Consider the following 11702-nt stretch of genomic DNA (forward strand, 5'->3'; position numbering starts at 1 on the left):
TGCCCCTTTCAAAAAAATGTAGAACTAAGAACAGATATAGCCCTTGGTTCACTCCAGACCTGGCTGCCCTCGACCAGCACAAAAACATCCTGTGGCGGACTGCAATAGCATCGAATAGTCCCCGCGATATGCAACTTTTCAGGGAAGTCAGAAACCAATACACACAGTCAGTCAGGAAAGCAAAGGCTAGCTTTGCAGAAATTTAACAGAAATTTGCATCCTGTATCTCTAACTCCAAAAAGTTTTGGGACACTGTAAAGTCCATGGAGAACAAGAGCACCTCCTCCCAGCTGCCCACTGCACTGAGGCTAGGTAACTGTCACCACCGATAAATTCACGATAATCGAGAATTTCAATAAGCATTTCTCTACGGCTGGCCATGCTTTCCTCCTGGCTACCCCAACCCCGGTTAACAGCGCCACACCCCCCGCAGCTACTTGCCCAAGCCTCCCCAGCTTCTCCTTCACCCAAATCCAGATAGGATATGTTCTGAAAGAGCTGCAAAACCTGGACCCGTACAAATCAGCTGGGCTAGACAATCTGGACCCTCTCTTTCTAAAATTATCCGCCGCCATTGTTGCAACCCCTTTTACCAGTCTGTTCAACCTCTCTTTCGTATCGTCCGAGATCCCTAAAGATTGAAAAGCTGCCGCGGTCATCCCCCTCTTCAAAGGGGGTGAAACTCTAGACCCAAACTGTTATAGACCTTATCCATCCTGCCCTGCCTTTCTAAAGTCTTCGAAAGCCAAGTTAATAAACAGATCACTGACCATTTCGAATCCTACCGTACCTTCTCCGCTGTGCAATTCAGTTTCTGGTTTTTCAATGCCATACAACACTCCTTCCATGGCCTCCAACTGCTCTTAAACGCTAGTAAAACTAAATGCATGCTTTTCAACAGCTCGCTGCCCGCACCCGCCCGCCCGACTAGCATCACTACTCTGGATGGTTGTTACGAATCCCTTTGGCCCGACAGTCTAGGGGGGATGGTAATGGGACCCGTAACACAACTCATGCAAATTATAGTAGTGAAAACGTAAGTGAGAACAAATAACACAGACAACTTAATTACCGTCAAACACTAAATGTTTATTTATAAACACACGGTAAATGGGGGGGAGCAGGAAAAGGGGCTGAGCGGGACCCAAGGAATGAAAGAATAATAATTCAAAAACACCCCTAAGCTAGACTAGCCTACTTCACAAACAGCTAACTAACTAACCAAAAATACAAGGGGTGGTCCGCCCAGTTCTAACTAGTGTTTTTAACAATGTTTAACTACGGGTAGTGTAGCCCAAGGGCGACTTGTCTGGTTACCCCCTTTTCCCACCATCAAACAAACACTCAAACACCATAACCAAAACAATACTCACAGGTGGGGACAAAGTGACATGTAGCTGCAAAACACACAAGCGATCTACAGACAGAAGGCATGTTACAAAGAGATTGAGCTGGGGAGAAAACAACTGACAGGGGTTTTAAACCAAGGGAAAGGGACTGTGATTGGGTAAGGGAAAAGGAGCAGGTGTCTTCCGATTAGCGACTGATTGATGACTGATTGGGGAATGATTATTGTCACCTGTGAGTAGGGGAGAAGGAGAGAAAAGAAATACACACAGGATACACACAGAACACTTGTATCCGTAACAATGGTTCTGACTTAGAATATGTGGACAACTACAAATACCTTTGTGTCTGGCTAGACTGTAAACTCTCCTTCCAGACTCATATTAAACATCTCCAGTCCAAAATTAAATCTAGTGGCGCAGTGGTCTAAGGCACTGCATCGCAGTGCTCGCTGTGCCACTAGAGATTCTGGGTTCGAGTCCAGGCTCTGTCGCAGCCGGCCGCGACCGGGAGGCCCATGGGGCGGCACATAATTGGCCCAGCGTCTACCGGGTTAGGGAGGGTTTGGCCGGCAGGGATATCCTTGTCTCATCGCGCACTAGCGACTGCTGTGGCGGGCCGGGCACAGTGCACGCTGACACGGTCGCCAGGTGTACATTGTTTCCTCCGACACATTGGTGCGGCTGGCTTCCGGGTTGGATGGGCATTGTGTCAAGAAGCAGTGCGGCTTGGTTGGGTTGTGTTTCGGAGGACGCATGGCTCTCGACCTTCGCCTCTCCCGAGTCCGTACGAGAGTTGCAGCGATGAGACAAGACTAACTAATACCAATTGGATACCACGAAATTGGGGAGAAAAAATGGGTAAAAAAATGAATCTAGAATCGGCTTTCTATTTCTCAACAAAGCCTCCTTCACTCACACTGCCAAACATACCCTAATAACACTGACTATCCTTCCGATCCTCATCTTTGGCAATGTCATTTACAAAATAGCCTCCAACACTCTACTCAGCAAACTGAATGCAGTCTATCACAGTGCCATCTGTTTTGTCACCAAAGCCCCATTTACCACCCACCACTGCGACCTGTATGATCTAGTCGGCTGGCCCTCGCTACATATTTGTCGCCAGACCCACTGGCTCCAGGTCATCTGTAAGTCTTTGCTAGGTAAAGTTCCACCTTATCTCAGCTCACTGGTCACGATAACACCCACCTGTAGCACGCGCTCCAGCAGGTATATCTCACTGGTCATCCCCAAAGCCAACACCTCCTTTGGCCGCCTTTCCTTACAGTTCTCTGCTGCCAATGACTGGAACGAATTGCAAAAATCGCTGAAGCTGGAGACTTATATTTCCCTCACTAACTTTAAACATCTGCTATCTGAGCAGCTAACCAATCGCTGCATCTGTACATAGCCCACCTGTAAATAGCCCATCCAATCTACCTACCTCATCCCCATATTGTTTTTATTTACTTTTCTGCTCTTTTGTACACCAGTATTTCTACTTTCACATCATTATCTATCAGCTTTGCTTTATCTTGGCCAGGTCGCAATTGTAAATGAGAACTTGTTCTCAACTAGCCTACCTGGTTAAATAAAGGTGAAATAAAAAAATGTAATCTAGATATTACTGTAATGTTGTGTTGCATGTTATAGCCTAGAATTGGTCTTGTCTGTAATATTGTCACCAAACAAATTAAAATGTGTTGATTGTCTAAGTGTGAATAAAATGTAATACACATTGTGGGCTACAAATGGGTTATTGTTGGGGATTTCTACACTGGCAATTTTAGAGGCTTAATCTGTGACTGAGAAACCGGTCCTTAATGAGCAAGTACCCCAGACACCAGTTGTTTGGTCAATACCAAGTACATTTGACTGCAATGCATATGGTTTACCCAGTAACTTATGTGAACTGATGTACATGCATATTCTAATCCTTTTCTGTACAGTGTTTTTGGCCTTTGTGATTTAATCCAATTCTGTTCTTTACATGCTTACTGACAAAAGCAACACAAATGTTGAGAATGAAATAAATACACTGCAGGCTATAGTGATGCTGATATGCAATCAATTACCATACAGTAAAACTCTTTGTGGACTCCATTTAATCACATCTGTTATAATTGCATGTTGCACAATCACAAATAATGAGGAAGGTACAGGGGCATGAAGTAATGGCAAACAGAGCATTTCCCATATGTTGCAAAAACACCTATGTTCTCATTATAGTAGCCTATGCACTCACTACCTCGCTATATTTTGAGAAAAATACAAAACCAGACTTGTGAATGTTCGAAAGAGCTTGGGCTTGTATCCAATTTCCTTATCAGGATATTAATTCCTTGCGCCATGTTGATCATGTTCAGCTTCCTGTAGGAGAGGTGGTATTTCGATAGCATCCACTTCATCGACAATCGAGAGGAATAGTAATGGTGTCTTATTGTAGGCACTAACTCTGCCATGGTTCTTTGTATAAAGCCTATGAGGAAGAGGTGTGACGGTTTTTGTATAAACGCCGAAAATAAGGTATGTGGTAAACACAGGTTTACGAAATCATATGTCCTATGAGATCATATTCATCAGCTAATGTTGGTTTTTGTGAATTTCGAAGAATTTATGTAATAAATAACACAAACCACATAAAGGCTTCATAATTCATAAAGGTCATGTTATCTGACTGCTATTATCTCATGGAACAAAACGTATAAGATATCCTAAACGTGTTAAATTCAGACTTTATTCCAAAACTATTCTTTCCCAATTAATTTTTCCCATAGCGATGGTTTAGGACTACATGCTGGCGAGCTCTATTTAGGCAAATTTCATGTCTGCCATTGTTGCGTTTCCTGGAAACAGCACAACATGTCCAATTTGCTGTCGGTGCAAATGTTCCGTCTACAGTCGGCTACTTTCGGTGTACCACTCCAACGCGCCCAATGGCACCGCATTCCAAAAGTATTCCCTTAAATCTGTCATGCGTTGCCTGGAAACCCGACGTTGAAATACATAACATTCTACGTCGGGCAGGAATTAGCATTTTGAATCAAGAAAGGTTCTTCTCACAACCTTTATAAGCCAAAATGTTGAATAAAATATTTTAATGTTTACCGGTTGGTTGTCTGTGCGCTTGGTCCTTTTTGCGGTAGGAATGTGAGACAATATATCCACAGGAAAGTATAATTACATAAACTTTTCAAAGCGCTGGTGGTGCTTCCAGATTTCTATCACCTGAAGCATAAAATCAAAATCAAAATACATGCACGAGATGTATGCATACTTGTGAGCTGGTGCATGTGTTTACATGGTTCTGGGCAAGCTTCAGGTGATAGAAATCTGGAAGCACAACCAGCACTCACTACCGAATTCCTCTGGAAGCAAAAGAACTGTTCATTGAGAGCTTCATGAAATGGGTTTCTATGGCTGAGCAGGAGGCTGGAGTGGTGTAAAGCTTGCCAGAATTGGACTCTGGAACAGTGGAAACATTCTCTGGAGTGATGAATCACGCTTCACCATCTGGCAGTCCGACAGATGAATCTGGATTTGGCGGATGCCAGGAGAACGCTACCTGCCCCAATGCATAGTGCCAACTGGGCTCCCAAGTGGCGCAGCGGTCTAAGGCACTGCATCTCAGTGTAAGAGGCATCACTACAGTCCCTGGTTCAAATCCAGGCTGTATCACATCTGGCCGTGATCGGGGGTCCCATACGGAGGCGCACAATTGGTCCAGGTTTGGCCCGGGGTAGGCCGTCTTTGTAAATAAGATGTTTGTTCTTAATAACTGTCTTGCCTAGTTAAATAAAGATTAAATTTAAAAAACTGTAATGTTTGGTGGAGGAGGAATAATGGTCTGGGGCTGTTCCAGTGAAGGGAAATCTTAATGTTATAGCATACAATGACTTTCTAGACGATTCTGTGCTTCCAACTTTGTGGCAACAGTTTGGGGAAGGTCCTTTCCTGTTTCAGCATGACAATTCCCCATGCACAAAGCGAGGTTCATACAGAAATGGTTTGTTGAGATCGGTGTGGAAGAACTTGATTGGTCTGCACAGAGGCCTGACCTCAACCCCATCAAATACCTTTGGGATGAATTGGAACGCAGAAAAGGGGGGACCAACTCCATATTAATACCCATAATTTTTGGAATTAAATGTTTGACGAGCAGGTGTCCACATACTTTTGCTTATGTAGTGTATACAGTGGGACAAAAAAGTATTTAGTCAGCCACCAATTGTGCAAGTTCTCCCACTTAAAAAGATGAGAGAGGCCTGTAATTTTCATCATAGGTACACTTCAACTATGACAGACAAAATGAGAAAAAAAAATCCAGAAAATCACATTGTAGGATTTTTTATGAATTTATTTGCAAATTATGGTGGAAAATAAGTATTTGGTCAATAACAAAAGTTTATCTCAATACTTTGTTATATACCCTTTGTTGGCAATGACAGAGGTCAAACGTTTTCTGTAAGTCTTCACAAGGTTTTCACACACTGTTGCTGGTATTTTGGCCCATTCCTCCATGCAGATCTCCTCTAGAGCAGTGATGTTTTGGGGCTGTTGCTGGGCAACACAGACTTTCAACTTCCTCCAAAGATTTTCTATGGGGTTGAGATCTGGAGACTGGCTAGGCCACTCCAGGACCTTGAAATGCTTCTTACGAAGCCACTCCTTCATTGCCCGGGCGGTGTGTTTGGGATCATTGTCATGCTGAAAGACCCAGCCACGTTTCATCTTCAATGCCCTTGCTGATGGAAGGAGGTTTTCACTCAAAATCTCACGATACATGGCCCCATTCATTCTTTCCTTTACACGGATCAGTTGTCCTGGTCCCTTTGCAGAAAAACAGCCCCAAAGCATGATGTTTCCACCCCCATGCTTCACAGTAGGTATGGTGTTCTTTGGATGCAACTCAGCATTCTTTGTCCTCCAAACACGACGAGTTGAGTTTTTACCAAAAAGTTATATTTTGGTTTCATCTGACCATATGACATTCTCCCAATCTTCTTCTGGATCATCCAAATGCTCTCTAGCACACTTCAGACGGGCCTGGACATGTACTGGCTTAAGCAGGGGGACACGTCTGGCACTGCAGGATTTGAGTCCCTGGCGGCGTAGTGTGTTACTGATGGTAGGCTTTGTTACTTTGGTCCCAGCTCTCTGCAGGTCATTCACTAGGTCCCCCCGTGTGGTTCTGGGATTTTTGCTCACCGTTCTTGTGATCATTTTGACCCCACGGGGTGAGATCTTGCGTGGAGCCCCAGATCGAGGGAGATTATCAGTGGTCTTGTATGTCTTCCATTTCCTAATAATTGCTCCCACAGTTGATTTCTTCAAACCAAGCTGCTTACCTATTGCAGATTCAGTCTTCCCAGCCTGGTGCAGGTCTACAATTTTGTTTCTGGTGTCCTTTGACAGCTCTTTGGTCTTGGCCATAGTGGAGTTTGGAGTGTGACTGTTTGAGGTTGTGGACAGGTGTCTTTTATACTGATAACAAGTTCAAACAGGTGCCATTAATACAGGTAACGAGTGGAGGACAGAGGAGCCTCTTAAAGAAGAAGTTACAGGTCTGTGAGAGCCAGAAATCTTGCTTGTTTGTAGGTGACCAAATACTTATTTTCCACCATAATTTGCAAATAAATTCATTAAAAATCCTACAATGTGATTTTCTGGATTTTTTCTCCTCATTTTGTCTGTCATAGTTGAAGTGTACCTATGATGAAAATTACAGGCCTCTCTCATCTTTTTAAGTGGGAGAACTTGCACAATTGGTGGCTGACTAAATACTTTTTTGCCCCACTGTATGTACTACTCATTATTTTTGGCCTTTAAGTGCAAATTAATTTCAAATAGAGGTAGCTATAGAAACTTTCAATGCAACTCATCAGTTTGATTGAGCTCGCTGACTAATCGTTTGTAATTTGTTTGTCTTGTGAACATTCTTTAGTAGTTCTCCAGTTCACCGCTGGAGAGTGCTGCAAACTGTTTTTCTTCATATATACTTTCCTTATATAGTGCTCTTCTTTTGACCATGGCCCATATAGGGCTCTGGACAACAGTAGTGCACTATATAGGGGATATGGTGCCTGTTGGGATGCACACACACATATCCTCCTGCTCTCCTACACAATTGTCTTATGTTGTGATTTATAGGCCCCTATTTTCAACCCTGACCCCTTCCCGATCCACCCCAGGTGCTGGTTAGGCTATCTATTTATTAAAAGCGTAGAGAACAAGAACATATGGATGGAGAAGGAGAGAAAGATAAGGAGCAGGGCACGGTGCCACTTTAAACTAGAATAACATGAGTCTATTACAAAATGTATGTTTGTGTGTATGATTTAGGAGTCTACAATTGCACATTCACATATCAGCTTAGATATGCCCAGGTATTTTTTACATTGAAATACATGCATACATTTTTCACATTAATAAATCTCAGCATCTCCTCTCTCTCCGTCTTCCTACTGCTCATGTATTTTTCCCTCTCTTACTTCCTTCCCCTTCCCCTCGTGTGCAGTAGGTTGTGGGACAGGGAGGGAGGGAGGGAGGGAGGTCTACAGTATTGAGAGCAGGCTGCTGCTGACTCAGCCCAGGCCACTGCATTCATCTATCTGCACTGCAGCACAGTTTTTACCCTCCGTCTTTCCTTCCCTCTCTCATTCAGTGGGCCACTTTATACACACGCATGTGCGCACACGCACGCACACACACACAGTTCACACTACACAGCACACCACACTATGCTGTGCTACTTGAGGTACTATCCTTTTAATACAGATTTGGCCAGTTACTGGTTAGATGCTTGCAGACAAGATCCACCACTGACCTTGCTGTGATTTCAGATGACTAGTCTTTCTGTTTATTACTGTAAATCTACACTGATATTCATTTTAAAGTCTGTGATGAAAACCAAATGAGAAACTTTTTCCTCATGTATATACAAACTGTAGTTCATTATTTTCTAGAAAAAAAAGACACCACTATGAAGCATAACTGGAAGGCTGCTTTATTGTTTGGAAATGGATTCGTGCTCAAATGAAGACAATCTTTCACTGATTCTCACTTAGTCCCAAGTGGTTGTGCAACACTGTCCTCTCTCTGACTGTATTAGTGGCAAGAGATAACAATGACACTCAAAAAGCTTTAAGAAAATATTTTTGGCAACAAAAAACCCCCAACAAATAACAGGTCTCAGTCATGCTACAAAATAAAGGCTACATAAATTATTTCATAAATCCACACCAGAATTGAACCCAAGTGTAAAACAGAAGGCAAGCTCTCTCACCAGCTAAATGATCAGTGAACAGAATACAGAGAGAGCACTTGCAATAGATTACTATAAGATGTTAGTTCTGTTGATCTAGTCTAGGTGATGTTTTCTCTCCATTTTGATTTACTAAACCAATGGGTTTGGATATATCCTTTTTACTGATGTGTTGTAAAGTCTAAAAAGGCAGCTAAAAGGCACATGCCATTAAGAGATATTGCACCAAGAAACAAATAGAAATAACAAAAACAATAAACCTTGAAATTATCAGATGCATTGTTTAGAAAATAACAATAAATCCAAACTGCACTGGTGTGTTTAGGGGGAACCTGGAGGAAGGTCAGAGCTATAACAAGTAAAAAGCTGTCACACAAGGCGACCTGAGGCTCAGGATACCGGGGCATAATGACCGGCCAGCGCCGGCTTGTCTCAGGGTGGAGAGTGTGTATGTGGGAAGCGGGAAGAGGTGGGAGAAGTTGTGGGCAAGACATCTTCACACATGTACAAAAGGGTGTGCTGGTAGTGCAATCCTCTCACCAATGCAGGCTACACAATCCTCAGCAAGCAGCCATTGTACGCTGTTCCCCAGTACATAGAGATCCTGGGCAGGCCAGAGTTTTGGTCATTCACTGAACATATTGCACACAAAAAAGAAATGTGAGTTATTACAGTCTGTTGCACTGCATTCTCCTCAGTACAAGGAGCGTAAGGGAGAGTTGAGGACATATATATATTAGAATATATATATTCTGTGTGTGTGTGTGTATATAGCTCTATATATGTATTGATTTTTATATCGTTTTTTTCTTTTTAATATCGTTTTTTTATTTACTCCCTTTTTAATGTGAAAAGTGACTCCAAAAATCTACTCCACCTAACACGTGTCAGAGTCTAACAAGTGTGACAAGGGGTGTCAGCTGGAAGCCATTCTATTTACGGTTATTCATATTAGATTAATAGCAGTAGTTTAAGTATTTCTGTATTTACAAAAAACTACACATGCATGCACGCATAAAATAAAATGATATATTACATTATTTATAGTCTCTTAAAAAGTTCATTCTTAACTTTTCAGCAATTTGTGCCGTTTACAACACAGCCTGAACTGTACATAATTTTTTCTCATTTTGTTTTTCAAATTGATGTAAGGTTTTTACATTTTTCTGTTTATACATTTATACATGTATATCCTTGATGGGGATGGAGAAAAATGGACAGCAGTTGCTTTTATGCTTATCATTCAGAGTTTTATTTGGTTCAACTTAACACCCACACTGATTTTGGAGATCTCATGCAGCAACTAGACCACAGAACTTGAGAAGGGGATTGGGGATTTATTCATAAACAGGAAGGTAGTGACATCACTGCACAACAGGAAGTGCAAAAGCTTGGGTGTCTTAACGTGTTACGGCTCACAGTACCTTTACAATGCATCAAGTGCGCTGTTCATTATTTGGTATTTGTTACGAGATATACTTGCTAGGTAAGTGGAGTAAATGGCTGATGAGAGGTTTTGGAGCACATTTTTCTCAAATATAGAATTATGGGGCCTGCTCTCTAGTGCTCACATACCTGTTTTGCCTCTCATAGAATTGAGTGTTCTGCTCAAACTAACATATCCATTTTCCCTTTCATGACATCTCCTCACATTGTTTCTTAAGTACCTATGACTGATATTGGGGTGAGCAGTATTATTGTTATTGTTGTATTTTATTCAGACCTAACCTAAATCCATAGCTACACAACCACTAATATAATTTACTATTGATACAAACGCTGCCCTTACAAGCGAGCGAAATGTTGCTTTTTCACTGAGATGCTTCTAGCCCTATATTTCTAAATGTCTTTTACAGGAAGCTCTAAAGTGGCCCCTGATAGACTGGCTGCCCTAGCTATTGCCAGCCGAGACCATTGTCCAATAGGGTGGCATAACATCACACAAAATCATAGAAAAAGTGTTTCATAAATACTCTCATCACATTTAGTTGCAGAGCTCATTATAATACATCTGTAATATCTCCTGAGATAAAGGGGTGAACTCTTCAAGCATTGCGTACAGTTCTAGGATCTCTGTCTAACAATGACAGCAAAAAACAGAATAGGCAGCAGGGGGTACTATTCACCCACTCCCATTCCAAGGACAAGGGGTGATGATGAGCAACAAGGCTTCTCCACATAAACAGAAATTGGTGTTTCTCTAATCTCCTAGCACAAGATTAACTCTCAACCACATTAAAGAAATGGCTGAAAATACATGTTAAAATGATACAGACTAGATAACCATAACAACATGTACAAATGAATCAGCACATGATAAGGAAATAAAACAGTTATTGGAAACAGAAATACAACATTCTTTCTACACTTAAACCTTGTAGAACAGTCTAAATTGTCCTTAGAGAAAAAAACAGAAATGGAAACCACCTTGCTACATCAATTCCCTGCACACTTAGACACTCCCACAATGCCCTCATCCAACACAAAAACAAAGGCAGATGGCATGGTCGATTAGGTATGTGATATTGCTGCATTCAAATAATATATAAGCTTTTTAAGATTTAAAACGATCCATCAAATCCAGTCAATAATACATACACACAGACACCCATTCCCTTCTCTTCTGCATCCCATAGCAGCAATAACATTTTCTATTTCTCCTCATACAATCCACAATGTTGGTATTCCACACCAAAGTTTATCATCATAATACCAATGATTTACTTCTAACGTTGAATTTTTGACAGTGGACAACCTCAAACCTATGGTCGAGCCACTGTTGTGGTCTGAGTATTAGTGTCTTGTGGACTATGATTATTCATGCAAGATTTCTGATCAAAACATGCCATCATGCAAGTCATTTCTATGAATTGAACAAGCACAATTATTTATGTATTTGTTTGGAAATATGACTGAGTAAATGTAAGCCCTTGGCCCAAGGTGACTCCCTAATCAACAGCCCCTTAACAAATTGGTGTGAAAGCCCATGTAGTAAAAGCCTTTTGATGTGGGTATAACAAAGATAGAAGGTGAGGAAGAGTTATGTGACATGGGAAAATTGTAGATGTTTTTTTTGTAACCTTTTTTTG

This window comes from Salvelinus namaycush, chromosome 20, assembly GCF_016432855.1.
Source record: "Salvelinus namaycush isolate Seneca chromosome 20, SaNama_1.0, whole genome shotgun sequence".
Taxonomy (NCBI): Eukaryota; Metazoa; Chordata; class Actinopteri; order Salmoniformes; family Salmonidae; genus Salvelinus; species Salvelinus namaycush.